The 14,285-nt window shown below is 43.3% G+C and overlaps 1 long non-coding RNA gene across 1 annotated transcript; it reads left to right on the top strand.

Moving 5' to 3' along the window:
• Positions 1-7,233: 7,233 nt before the first annotated feature.
• Positions 7,234-12,414, top strand: LOC121067712. The gene is made up of 3 exons (XR_005818401.1): positions 7,234-7,541; positions 8,499-8,609; positions 11,814-12,414. It is a non-coding gene; the product is annotated as an uncharacterized LOC121067712 (long non-coding RNA).
• The last annotated feature ends 1,871 nt before the right edge of the window (positions 12,415-14,285 follow it).

The raw sequence follows: 14,285 nt of genomic DNA, 5'->3' as shown, positions 1-14,285 counted from the left end.
CTCTTCCCTACAGGCCTGCGTCTCGGCTGTGGAGAAACTCTCTGCAGAGTTCCACCAACTTAAAGAGAATTTATCTTCCCCTCCACCTGAACAAACCAGTGTCCACCAACTAAAAGAGAATACTTTGGAGAAACTTTTTGAAGAGGTCCACCAACTTAAAGAGAGTGTATTTTCTTCCCCACCTGTACAAACCAGCGTCTCGGCTACTAGGGGTAAACGTGCATCCGTGCAAAGAAGACAATATGGTGGGTACCCACCCCGCGCCACCCTGTGGTTTTACCTACGTGACCATGGAGAGGACATGAGAAAATGGGATGGAAAATCTACTGAGACCCTAGAGGCACGGGTACGTGAGTTGCAAAAGAAAACAATCGGGAGAAAGGGGTTCTCTGAAAAGTTTGCTGCTCAACTTCTAGCAGGCAGTCTTTTAAACACAGAAAAGAAGATTCCGACCAGGACTAGAGGGGCCCTGCCTCCAGCCAGGGGGAGGAAAGGGACAACCGAGTTTATTGGACTGTGTGGATTCGATGGCCTGGCACGTCTGACGCACAGAAGTATAAGGCTCTAGTAGACACCGGTGCACAATGTACTCTAAGGCCATCAAGCTGTAAAGGGCCAGAGCCCATCTGTATTTATGGCGTGACAGGGGGATCCCAGCAGTTAACTGTATTGGAAGCTGAAGTGAGTCTAACCGGAAATGAGTGGCAAAAGCACCGTATTGTGACTGGCCCGGATGCTCCATGCATCCTTGGCATAGACTATCTTAGAAGAGGATATTTCAAGGACCCAAAAGGGTTCTGCTGGGCTTTTGGCATAGCTGCCTTAGAGACAGAGGACATTAAACAGTTGTCTACCTTGCCCGGTCTCTCAGAGGACCCTTCTGTTGTGGGGTTGCTGAGGGTTGAAGAACAGCAAGTGCCAATCGCTACCACAACTGTGCACCAGCGGCAATATCGCACCAACTGAGACTCCCTGATTCCCATCCATGAGCTAATTCGTCAACTGGAGAGCCAAGGAGTGATCAGCAAGACCCATTCACCTTTTAATAGTCCCATATGGCCTGTGCGAAAGTCTAATGGTGAGTGGAGACTAACAGTGGACTATCGTGGCCTGAACGAAGTCACGCCACCACTGAGTGCTGCAGTGCCGGACATGCTAGAACTCCAGTATGAACTGGAATCAAAGGCAGCCAAGTGGTATGCCACAATTGATATTGCTAATGCATTTTTCTCCATCCCTCTAGCAGCAGAGTGCAGGCCACAGTTTGCTTTCACTTGGAGGGGAGTCCAATATACTTGGAATCGGCTGCCCCAGGGGTGGAAACATAGCCCTACCATTTGCCATGGACTGATCCAGTCTGCGCTGGAGCAGGGGGAGGCTCCTGAACACCTGCAGTACATCGATGACATCATTGTGTGGGGTGACACTGCAGAGGAAGTTTTCGAGAAAGGGAAGAAAATAGTCCAAATCCTTCTGAAGGCCGGTTTTGCCATAAAACAAAATAAAGTTAAAGGACCTGCACGAGAGATCTAGTTTTTAGGAATAAAATGGCAAGATGGACGTCGGCAAATCCCAATGGATGTGATCAACAAAATAACAGCTATGTCTCCACCAACTAGCAAAAAGGAAACACAAACTTTCCTAGGTGTCGTGGGGTTTTGGAGAATGCATATTCCAAATTACAGTCTGATTGTAAACCCGCTCTACCAAGTAACTCGTAAGAAGAATGCTTTTGAATGGGGCCCTGAGCAACGACAAGCCTTTGAACAAATTAAACAGGAAATAGTTCATGCAGTAGCCCTTGGGCCAGTCCGAACAGGACCAGATGTAAAGAACGTGCTCTACACCGCAGCCGGGGAGAATGGTCCCACCTGGAGCCTCTGGCAGAAAGAACCTGGGCAAACTCGAGGTCGACCCCTGGGGTTTTGGAGTCGGGGATACAGAGGATCTGAGGCCCGCTATACTCCAACCGAAAAGGAGATATTGGCAGCATATGAGGGAGTTCGATCTGCTTCGGAAGTGGTCGGTACTGAAGCGCAGCTCCTCCTGGCACTCCGACTGCCGGTACTGGGTTGGATGTTCAAAGGAAGGGTCCCCTCTACACATCATGCAACTGATGCTACATGGAGCAAGTGGGTTGCACTGATTACTCAGCGGGCTCGAATAGGAAACCCCAGTCGCCCAGGAATCCTGGAAGTGATTGTGGACTGGCCAGAAGGCAAGTACTTTGGGATATCATCAGAGGAGGAGGTGGTCCGTGCTGAAGAAGCCCCACTGTACAACAAGCTACCAGAAAATGAGAAGTATGCCCTGTTCACTGATGGGTCCTGTCGTATTGTGGGAAAGCATCGGAGATGGAAAGCTGCTGTATGGAGTCCTACACGACGAGTTGCAGAAGCTGCTGAGGGAGAAGGTGAATCGAGTCAGTTTGCAGAAGTGAAAGCCGTTCAGCTGGCCTTAGATATTGCTGAACGAGAAAAGCGGCCAGTTCTCTATCTCTATACTGATTCATGGATGGTAGCAAATGCCCTGTGGGGGTGGCTACAGCAATGGAAGCACAACAACTGGGAACGCCGGGGCAAACCCATCTGGGCTGCTGCATTGTGGCAAGATATTGCTGCCCGGGTGGAGAACCTGGTTGTAAAGGTATGCCATGTAGATGCTCATGTGCCCAAGAATCGGGCTACTGAAGAACATCAAAACAACCAGCAGGTGGATCAGGCTGCTAAGATTGAAGTGGCTCAGGTGGACCTGGACTGGCAACATAAAGATGAATTATTTATAGCCCGATGGGCCCATGACACCTCAGGCCATCAAGGTAGAGATGCAACATACAGATGGGCTCGTGACCGAGGGGTGGACCTGACCATGGACACTATAGCACAGGTTATTCATGACTGTGAAACATGTGCTGCAATTAAACAAGCCAAACGGTCAAAGCCTCTCTGGTATGGAGGACGATGGCTGAAATACAGATATGGAGAGGCCTGGCAGATTGATTACATCACACTCCCCCAAACCTGCAACGGCAAGCGCCACGTACTTACAATGGTGGAAGCAACCACCGGATGGCTGGAAACATACCCTGTGCCCCATGCCACCACCCGGAACACTATCCTGGGCCTTGAAAAGCAAGTCCTATGGCGACATGGCACCCCAGAAAGAATTGAGTCAGACAATGGGACTCATTTCCGAAACAACCTTATAGACACTTGGGCCAAAGAACATGGTATTGAGTGGGTGTATCACACCCCTTATCATGCACCAGCCTCCGGGAAAGTTGAACGATACAATGGACTGTTAAAGACTACACTGAAAGCAATGGGTGCTGGGACATTCAAAAATTGGGAAACACATTTGGCAAAGGCCACCTGGTTAGTCAAAACTAGAGGATTTGCCAACCGAGCTGGACCTGCCCAATCAAACCTGTTACGCACTGTAGAAGGGGATAAAGTTCCTGTAGTGCACGTAAGAAACATGCTGGGTAAGACAGTCTGGGCTACTCCCGCCTCAGGAAAAGGCAAGCCCATTCGTGGGATTGCTTTTGCTCAGGGACCTGGATGCACTTGGTGGGTAATGCAAGAGAATGGGGAGGTCCGGTGTGTACCTCTAGGGGACCTAATACTGGGTGAGAATAGCCCATGAGTTGAATTATAGTATGTTAATTATCATATAACACTGTATGTCATCGCTACCATGGTTGCTATATATCATAGATGAAAATGGTGATTAATTAGAAGGTATTGGAAAGAGTGTAACCTGAGCATGACATAAATGGTATGGAATAAGGGGTGGATATCTGTCCTGGTTTCAGTTAGGACAGAGTTAATTTTCCTCCTAGTAGCTGGCAGGGTGCTATGTTTTGGATTAGAATGAGAAGAGCGCTGGTAACATGCTGATGTTTTAATTGTTGTAGAGCAGTGCTTACACCAAGCCAAGGACTTTTCAGCCTCTCTCTGTCCTGCTAGCGAGCAGGCTAGGGATGCAGCAGGAGCTGGGAGGGGACAGACCCAGGACAGCTGACCCAAACTGGCCAAAGGGGTATTCCATACCATCTGACGTCATGCTGAACAATATATAGGGGGGGGCCAGCTGCTCGGGGATAGGCTGGGCATCGGTCAACGGGTGGTGAGCAATTGCATTGTGCATCACTTATTTCGTACACATTATTACTATTAATACTATTATTATTATTATTATTGTTGTTATTCTTTTCCCTGTCTTAATAAACTGTCTTTATCTCAACTCACAGACTTCACTTTCCCGTTTCTCTCCCCCATCCCGGAGAGGGAGGGGGGAGGGTGAGCGAACGGCTGTGTGGTGTTTGACTGCCAGCCGGGCTAAACCACAACAAACAGATATAGTGAATATTACGTGAATTTTAAAAATGTAATGAAATGCAGCTGATTCTTCTATTAGATAATGTCTGATTTTACAATGAATTCAGACCACTACTGTGACTTTTGTAAGCTCATCAGCTGATGCTTGAACCAGGTCTTTGCTACAATCTTGAAAGCTTTTTTCTGACGAATTTCAAAACAGAAACACATGCAAGCCTGCAGTAATCTCATTCCCATGGAAGTCAGCTGGACTGAAACACAGACTCTAAATGAAGCCCTTACCCAAATATTCTCTTGAATATTCTCTTCTTTAAGGATAAAATTAGGTATATATGTCCCAGGGTTACATGCATGATTATGTGCCCCTTTGAGTATTTAAATTGCTGAATTCCAAGCATTGGTCTTCATTGATCTCATCCTTAGATTTGCAATATATTTCTGTGGAAGAATGGCACAGACTATTCAGATGTCTTCTGAAGCAGGAGGCAGTTTTATGGGATGCATCCCAGGTAAGAAAGAGTGTGTCCCTGCACTTCATCTATGAAACAAGGATATTGTTGGGGTTCCTCCAAATCACTGGAAAATAAGTGTTGTGGTTTAACCAAGCTGGCAGATAAGCACCACACAGATGTTCGCTCACCCTCCCCCCACCCCGCTGTGGGGCTGGGGAGAGAATTGGGAAAAAAAAAGAAAGCTTGTGGGTTGAGATAAAGACAGTTTATTAGGACAGAAAGGAAAGGATAATAATAATAATAATGATAATGATACTACTACTAATAATGTGTACAAAATAAGTGATGCACAATGCAAGTGCTCACCACCTACTGACCGATGCCCAGCCTATACCCCAGCAGTGGTCCCCCCACCCTGGCCAACCACCCCATATTAATTGCTCAGCATGACGTCAGATGGTATGGAATACCCCTTTGGTCAGTTTGGGACAGCTGTCCTGGGTCTGTCCCCTCCCACCTCCTGCTGCATGCTCAGCCTGTCCACTGGCAGGACAGAGCGAAAAGCTGAAAAGTCCTTGGCTTAGTGTAAGCACTGCTCTGCAGCAATTAAAACATCAAGGTGTTATCAACATTATTCTCATCCTAAATCCAAGACACAGCACCATACCAGCTACTAGGAGGTAGCTCTAACATAGCCGAAACCAGGACAATATGGTGCAGAAGCTCTTAAGAGACTATATGGTCTATCACTTTGCCAATGATTGGCTAGCAATCCTGTGCTTCATGCACCTCAGGATATGGCCAGCCCTTTTAGCTGCCAGGGCAACCTGCTGACTTGTATTCAACTTGGCTTTGACTGGAAGCCTCAGATCCCTTTCTGTGGGGCTGCTCTCCAGCCTCTCGTCCCCCAGTCTGTACATATATAAGGGTTGCCCCATCCCAGGTGCAGAATCTGGCACTTGCTCTTGTTGAAAATCATGTGGTTGGTGACTGCCCAAGCTCTCTAATTTGTCAAGATCTCCCTGCAAGGCTTCTCCACCCTCAAGGGAGTCAACAGCAAGCTCCATACAGTCCAGCTCCTCTGTTACATACAGCACCAACCCCTGCCTCACCTGCTCAGCCTGTCCCTTCTGAAGAGCCTATAACCATTCATCATAACACACCAGTCACAGGACTCTTCCCACCAGGTTTTGCTTACACCAATGATGTTGTCGTTCTGGGACTGAGCCAAGGCTTCTTGCTCCTCTTGCTTGTTCCTCATGCTTCATGCAAAAGTGTAGAAACATTCAAATGTGCTTCATTGTACCCAGCACCTCACGGAGCAGACTGAAGGATCTCACTAGCATGCAGTTCCTCAAATTTTGGTGTGCCATCCCATAACTCTTCAATGGTGTTTAGTTTAGTTTTATCCCCTTCCCCCTCTAAATCTAGTTTAAAGCTCTATCAGTCAGCCCTGCTAACGCCTGTGCAAAAATCCTTTTCCCTTTCTGTGAAAGTTGCATCCTATCAGGCAACAGCAAGCCTGATGTTGTGTAGACCATCCCATGACTAAGAAACTGAAAATTCTGATGGTAACACCAGCCTTGGAGTCATGTACTGATCAGCTGCGTCTGCCTGTTCCTTTCAGTATTGTTCCCTGCTACTGGTAGATAGAGGAACACACTACCTGTACCTCTGCTCCTCTAACCAATTACCTTAAAAGCCCTGAAGTCCCTTTTGCTTTCTTTTGGACTTCTCTATACTACTTTATGGTTGCCAACATGAAAAGCCAACAATGGATAATAATCAGAGGGCCATATAGTGCTAGTGAGTTTTCTAGTAACATGTTTTACCTGGGCCCCAAGGAGGCAGCAAACTTCGCTATGGGATTGGTGTGCTTGGTATATCAAGCCTTCTGTTCCCCTCAGAAGGGAGTCACCTGTGACAACAACCCTTTTTTCCAAGATGGAGGTGGTTGTGATACTGGGGATAGGCTGACTTGCCCTAGGCAAACCACCTTCCAACCTGGACGGACCTTCATCTATATCATTGTTTGCCTGTCCATCAAGTTCCCAAGCCTCATACCTGCTGTGTAAGGGCACCAGGGAAGGCGAGGTAGGAAGGGAAGGGACATACAGGAAAGTGGTTCACCTGCTGCCCTGAGCAGCAACTGGCTTCCATTCCCCACTGTCTCTTAGGTCCTCTCCTGCCAGCTGGCAAGAGGGTAAGGGATCCTGCCTTTCTTTTGTTGTGGCTGGCTGATACATCTGTCAGGGATGGTAGGGTATGATTCCACCAGTCTCCTTCTCTGACTCTCTAATGCTCCTCACTCAGCCTGCCCACCACCTCCTGAAGCTCTGCCACCATGCTGAGCAGTTCCTCCTGGGCACACCTCCCACAGGTGTACTCACTGCTGCCATCCGACCCTGACAGAAATCTCAGGCACACCCTGCAGCCTGGGACCTGGATGGCCCCATGTTCTCTTGGGAGCTCCATCTGGGTAGCTGTGGTGATTCCTGTGGCTGGATAGGACACAGGGGACACAGAGGACATTGCTTTCTGCCAGAGGAGATGCCATGACTGGATCTCCACATGAGTGGGTCACAACAACTGGTTGAAGAGGCAGTGACAGTGCCCTCCCTGCAGGCCCTCACAAACAAACTGCTGTGCCATGCCCTGGCTGCCATGCTGCAGCCTGTTAGCCTGCCCTGGTCCCTCATGCTCCTCTGCTACACTATGGGACATGCCTGCACTGGAGCTGACCACCTTGGTAAGTGTTTTAAATACGATTACGGAAAAACAGAGCAAAATAAAATAAACGACAACCACAAAGCATTGCAGTATAACAAATTACTTAAGTATCTACCTACCTCTGAACTTCTACTTAAATATACTTTCATTTGGTATTCTCGGAATTACTACATCTCAGAATTTGTACTCAACCCATGGTGAAATTCCAACAGTTCTTGTGTCAGTCAAGATTTTGTCACTGATTTCAGTGTTGGAAGGGTTTCACCCTCAGACCCTAACAATTGGCAACTAGGTAAATATTTGCTTATCTTAAAAAAAATAAAAATAATAAAAAAATAAATCTCTATTTTCAGCATTTCATCCTACTCTCTTCTGATCTGCCTTTTTTGAGTGAAATCTATATTCTGTCCCCATCAAGTCACTGTTCTCTCAAATCCTTCCTGAACACTCATTTGTTCTTTGGGGCCTACAAGAAATGAGTTAACAATGTCAGAAAAGCAATTTATTCTTTCTCTCTCCCTCTACGTGTATACCTACATACACATATAAATGTGTATATGTACATATATATGCACCAGTATATATAAAATGTCCAGTGTATGTTATTTTATATTCTGTGATTTCAATGCACCTTGCCTTAGCCATGTCTGCCTTGTTTAGGTGTAAGTGCTTTCTGATGATATCTGTCTATATTTTTTTGTCTCACGCTGGGGAAAACACCTCTCACATTGCTTTACAACAAGAACAGGCCAACTATTATATTGCTCCTAACTACTCGAGGGCTGAGTGACGGGATATGCTTTATTGTGACAGGGACATCCACAGTTCTGGGATGCTCTGGCTGATGTGCAGAATTATGGGAGCATAGCTCCAATGCAGCTGGCTTGGCTGTGCTAAGTGTGTTTTGCCACAGAAAGGAAAGTCCTGACATGTGGGTTGTGCGCTGTTTCCTCTGTGATGTGTATCACATTTACAGAAACCTTCTTCACTTGGTAGTGCTGGAAGTCACTCAGTGTCTCAGGAGTATGGCTGATGTGAAGACTCATACATAATACTTCTTTGTCAAGCCCACAGTGTGGCAGGCCAGGTATGGTGAAAATTGATCATTCTATGTACTGCAGACCTTGTATTGAATGATTTGCAAGTATTTTCTGACTTAAAAATAAAACAAAACAGTGTTTGACATGAGTGGAGCTTGAAAAATGGTGCAAGAAGGAAGAGGAACAAGGCAATGACTTGCTTGACAATAGTCATATTGAAACTATACATTAGGTTTCTAGGCTACTTTGTCTGTTTCCTAATTATCTGGAACCTATGTTCCTTTCTGTGGAAGGGGAAATATCACCTACACCATCTCATTAGAACTTACATGGCAGAAGCTTCTGAAGTGCCTTTAAACATTATGCAGAAAATTCTCATTTCTGGACATGAACAAAATGCCTGCAGCTGAGTCTAACCAAAGCAGTGCACTTCTTTTCCCATGTGCAAATGACATGGCCTGGGCCACTGGAGTTCAGAATTAATCTATTCCTTATCTCTGTTAGGATGCTGTACTTTCTTAAGTGGTTCCATCAGGAAGAGCCTAGGCACGTCTCTGAATCTATGAACAGATGGTCCATAGACCAGGCTGACTCCTGCCAAAGAACCTTTGACCTTCATCTCTTAAACAGTCACACTCTAGCCTAAACTGGGTAATAGTACTGCTCCTGCCAATGCACTTTTTCCGATTATTTTCCCCTTTTGTTGCCATGCTGACTAACTGGAGCACTGTTTGCTTTCACAGTATTTTATAATTTTATCTAGGCTTTGGGATTAAGAGCTGGGTGATGGATAGAACAATATCTCTTACCTATTGTGAACAGAGGTGCCAAAACTGCATCCTATGTCACAGTGTCTGAGCCTGTGTAGGATCCCATATATTAATTTATTATGTTTGAGTTACAGTTTCTCTTTTTACACATACCTAGTGATATGAGTTTGCATAGAAAAAAAGTGTTTTTAAACAGGAAAACAAATATTTTCCAGAAGGACAGTTGAATGCTGAAAACATGGTGAAAAATACCACATCTGAAGCTCATTTTGTGTGATCTATTGTTCACAGAGAGCAAGCATACATCATTTGGTTTTATTTTTACCCTAGAATTTAATGCCCGTTGTGCAAAATGTAGAAGTTAATTGGTAGCTAACTCACTTTGATGGTATGTTTGCTGTGCTTGAGGGACATATTTTCCCAAATTGCCACATTTTAAATAGATTTTACCTTGCAGGGCTTACTTTTAGCTTATCATTACAACTTGGAAAAATTCACTACCTTTGCTCCATGCAGATAAGTGTTCCCAACACACTTAATAATGAGATATCATGTATATCTATGCAAAGGAAAAAGAGTAGAAGGAAAAACAAAACAAACAAACAAAAACACACAAAAAACATAACTCCAAGAAACCTCTACTGTGAAGGATGTAGCAATTAATTGTTTACAGGTTGGACACGGACATATAATTTTTGATGATGCATGAGGTGTTTCCTTAAGAAAAGGTTGAAAGACTCTTTCTGTATATTCAAGGCACTCGTTTTTTTCAGTTGAGAATCAGAAATGTAGAAATCCTGCATGAATGACAGCTTCCTTCTCTCACATTTTATTAAACATTTGGTAGGAGTCTTTTGAACATTCAAAATTTAGAGCTCTATCAGGAAAGATGGTGACCTAGCAGTCTGACCTGCTCCAGGGAAAGACTTTTGTCCAGACCAAACTGTGTCTTACTCATAGAATCATAGAATGGTTTGGGTTGGAAGGAACTTTAAAGATCATTTAACTCAAATCCCCCTGCCGTAGGCAGGGATGCCACCCACTAGATCAGGTTGGCCACCCACCCATTCAGCCCGGCCTCAAACACCTCCAAGGACAGGGCATCCACAACTTCTCTTGGCAACCTGTTCCAGTGCCTCACTACCCTTACAGTGAAGAATTTCCTCTTAATATCTAATCTAAATCTATCCTCTTTGTGTTTAGCTTGCAAAGATTCATCAACAGAGGCTACTGGCCAGTTATTAGAGTTGGACATTAGAAAGAAATTCAAGATATAAACTTCAGTAACTAAAGTGGAACATTCTTCCAGGAGATATTAATATACAGCCACATATTTCAGAGGTGTAATCTAAAACTAATCTAATCTAAAACTGCTAATTTATAATCTACAGTAATCTCACTACTTTAGAACTACTACAGAGAGCAAAGACACGGGGTTCTGTCAGGTTGTTTGCTTTTTTGTTATTGCTTTTAAGTACACAATACAAATCCCGAGTTCCTTGCTAGGCTATTGTTATTATTTATTAGCTGAGGTCAATCACATCTTTTCTTTATAAAGTCTGAATAGTAAATGGAAGAAGACATTAGAATGTAGTTATTTATGAAATCCATACTTTTCCATAAGAATTTTACCCCTGAGCTAAAATTTATTTAACTAAAATAATATTTCTTTTCAATGATGGTGGAAATCACAAAACTGATAACAGAAAGTCAGCTGTTTGCAACACAATATTCTTCATTTCTATTTAAAATTGAGAGCAATCTTTTCAGTAAACAAACAAAAACAAACAAAAAATCAACCAACCAAAAAAATTTGACATATGCAGTACATCAAGACATATTAGAGGTGTTGCCCTGGAGTGTTCTGCACGTGCAAGTGGAAAGTGGGAGTTTAGTGTGCCAAATATCTGAAACACAGGCAAGTAGGTAAGAGACAAGGCTATAATTCGTGTGGCTTCATGCCATGTTTGTTTGCCTCTCTGTATAAAAATGAAACCCTCTAGGGGTATTCAAACTTTGAAAATAAAGTATTTTAACTCCAAAAAGATGATGGTAATGTGAAAGTATTGGCTTGAAATGACAAAAGCCCTAAGCTTTTAAATCTTTACAATGTTAAAGTTTAAAGAATTTGCATGAAACTGCCATTAGTTTACCATAACCATTATTATTGCTAACAGCAATTCAATCACGTCTTAAATTTGGGATTTCAACAGCACAGGGAATTTATCTTTCCAAATAAGTAATTTGAGTAACTTGCTAAGTAATTCTGAAGAGTAGTCATCCCTCATCTTTTTGGAGGTGAATTCTCCACTGGTCTCCATGTAGTTTCCCATCAGATGGCAAACATGCCTCCCATATGATTTTCCCCATCCCCAATAAACCCTGAATGTGTTTTTGAGCCAGTGCATCCCTTGATATGAAAATGTTACATAAATATGGCTAAGCAGACTGGTGTGACTGCCTAGGTTTACCTTCCCACAGGGCTCCTGCAGAAGTCCAGCAGATGTGTCTCCTGGCAGAAAATCAGCTGAGATAATGAGAAAAGGCTTCAACTTCCATATGCTGGTATCAGCCCAGATTTAATGTGCTCCTCTGAGTGCTTCTCTTCGTCAAAATTTCTGTAGCACTCTGGCAGGTTTTCTCAACCCCTTCAAGAGAAGATGCTCACGGAAAGGCTGCTGGTCTATAATTACTCTGCTGTGTCTGCTTTCCTGCTCCTTTCCCATCAGCCCTGATGAGCTTAAATAGAAGTTATATTCTGTATTTTCCCTCACCTCTCAGTGGCCAATATTAGTGAATACATTTGAATGTATGCTTGTTGCTAAGAAATGTGGCCCTGGCTGCCTTTTGGAAAAATTATGACTATGTTATAGATCCAAAACCTAGAAGAGCTTGGGTTTTATGAGGAATACCAGTAGGAGACCTAAGTATTCCTCTTACATGATGGTTATATAGGATGGAGTTCAAGTCTTCACAGGCAGATGGGCAGCGAGATGCAGGTGACATAAACAGAATGCAAATACAGAAGGAAATCTGGTGGAGCTTAGGTTGCTTCCAACTATACCAGTTTCTTCTAGTTATCTAGAAATCTCTGGGATTTCGACACAGAAACTTCTTTTTTTAAAAAAAAAAATAAAAAAAAATTGTACTTCTGAAATATTTTAACATTATTATCATTATTATAAATTATTTCAGAAATTACAATGTTTCAACCCTTCCTTTCTCTACGTTTCTTTTTCACTGATTTATTTTCTCAGTAGAGCAAAAATATAGCACCTATTGGTTCAGACTAACAGTCTGGTGGAAATCTTAATCCCTACTCTTTGAGTGCATAAGAGCCCCATGAACAGCATTCATAGAACAATGCCCTCCTGAGAGAGGTGGAAACTGTACCAGAAATTTTTGTAACTCCATTGCACGGTTTATACTCCTTCTACCTTCTTAATGTGACTAAGTGATTGATTCTAATCTCACTGCCTTCTTGGTTTTGGAAGCTTTTACTGTGGGGGAAAAAAAAAAAAAAAAAAAAAAAAAAAGAATTTACAGTTTGCTTCAACATTGTGTAAAATCATCACTTTATTATTTTTAATGTACCTCAAGAGACGGAAGAAATTATAAAAAGAGACCAATAAACTGAGAAATATATTTTCTATGTACGTCTTACCAGAAAGGGTGGAAACTTGTAAAAATGAATGAAATGAATGGTCACTGTCTTGCAAAAGTGTTATTTTGACAAACAAACAAACAAACAAGTGCCATGCTCTCCTTAGTATATTTACAAAGTTTAAGTCTGTAGGATATAAGAAGAGCCCTCGTGCTTCAGCCCTGCATGGATTAAACAGTTTTGGTGTTTTTGGTTTGGTTTGGTTGGTTGGTTTTGATTTTGTTTTTGTTTGTTGTTGTTATTGTTTTGTTTTTGCTTTCTGAAACAAAAAGAGGTCCTACCTTAGCAAAGTTGGCAAACTAGTTGCCACTTATTGCCTGAATGGTTGGCACCAACGATTGCAGTTCCTTTTTCCAATTTCTCCCAGAGAACTGAGTGTCTTCCAAACGTATACTACATATGAGGAAACTGAAACTTGGCAAAGGGAGGTGATATGTCCAAGGTAACAAAGTAAACCAAAGACAGAAGTGGGACTGCAGTTATCTTTTAAGCCCAAATCAGACACTTAACAAAACTTAGGATACAGTTACTCCATGTCAAGAAGAAATGCTACCTGAACATCAAGCTGTTGTTACTTTCCCAAGATGGCATGCAGATTCATACTGTGCCATTTCAATATGAACTAAGTTTAGGGAAAGCATGTTTTGCAGAGTTGTTCTTTCCTGATGACAAGCTACTACATTTAAGCAAGTATTTACAGGGAAAAGGAGTGCCTTAAAGTCATCTCATCCAAGGTATCTTCAGTCTTGCTGTTAGCTCCTGCTATCTTCTTTACCACTGCTAAGTTTCCAGTTCCTATTTACTGGAATCAGGGAGCTGAAGAGAACTTGCTGCATAAGTGTGAGGCTCCCACTGTGGAGTCCTGTCTTCATCACCTAACATAGTGCAATGGGTAGGTACCTTTACAGCTTGTAATAAGAGGAGTGGCTGAAGATTGACCAACAGAACAATAGTACAGGTAGATTGACCCAATTCTGCTCAAATTAAAATTCAAATGCAACAACTCAGTCTACAAGTGATTCTAACAAACCCGCTTTCAAACTGAAACATGAATTGTGTGTTGCTTCTTGAGTAGGTGAGAATTACTTAGAACAGAATCATGTTTCTGATACAAGTCAGGACTCTGTTGGCCTTCTTGGCCACCTGAGCACACTGCTAGCTCAAACTCATCTGGCTACTGAACAATACCCCCAGATCCCTTTCTGCCAGACAGCCTTCCAGACACTCTTCCCCCAGCCTGTAGCATTGTATGGGGATGTTGTTCTCCAAGTGCAGGACTCACCACTTAG

The sequence above is a fragment of the Cygnus olor genome, chromosome 3 (genome assembly GCF_009769625.2).
Source record: "Cygnus olor isolate bCygOlo1 chromosome 3, bCygOlo1.pri.v2, whole genome shotgun sequence".
Taxonomy (NCBI): Eukaryota; Metazoa; Chordata; class Aves; order Anseriformes; family Anatidae; genus Cygnus; species Cygnus olor.
This window is presented reverse-complemented; position numbering and strand designations above follow the sequence as displayed.